The following is a 471-nucleotide window of genomic DNA, read 5'->3' on the forward strand; positions in this document are numbered from 1 at the left end:
ATGTGCCTCTGACACCTTATGTGAGCGACCTCCTCCCAAGATGTGATGTTTCATTTGGAAAATCTTATCTTGCTCGCAGCGTCTTGATGGACATCAAGAAGATGGTCCTTTTGGCCCGAGAGCTGCCACTGTTCCCAGCAGGCGTGCCATCCACTGGTTGGCCGGCTGGCATCAGTAGCAGCTGGATGTGAAAAGTCCAAGGTCACCTCCCCCACACAAAAAAAAAGAGAGAATGGAGGGGGGATGGCTGAGTGTCCAATAAGGAAGAGAGTCACCCTGCAATGTTGGCTCAAGGTCAAGCGTGGCAGAAATATCTTTGCAGAGTTCCAGTAGAGTCATGGTATGTATACTAAGTTTTGAACCTTCAAATTCCTTCAGCATCGCAGTTGGTATCTCATCATTTTAAGTGTGAATTCAGCCTTTGATTTCATTGTGATTGTGACATGGATTTATTTAGATGTTGGTCTTTTT

This window comes from Leptonotus elevatus, chromosome 12 (assembly GCF_054856555.1).
Source record: "Leptonotus elevatus isolate MCC_2025b chromosome 12, RoL_Lele_1.0, whole genome shotgun sequence".
Taxonomy (NCBI): Eukaryota; Metazoa; Chordata; class Actinopteri; order Syngnathiformes; family Syngnathidae; genus Leptonotus; species Leptonotus elevatus.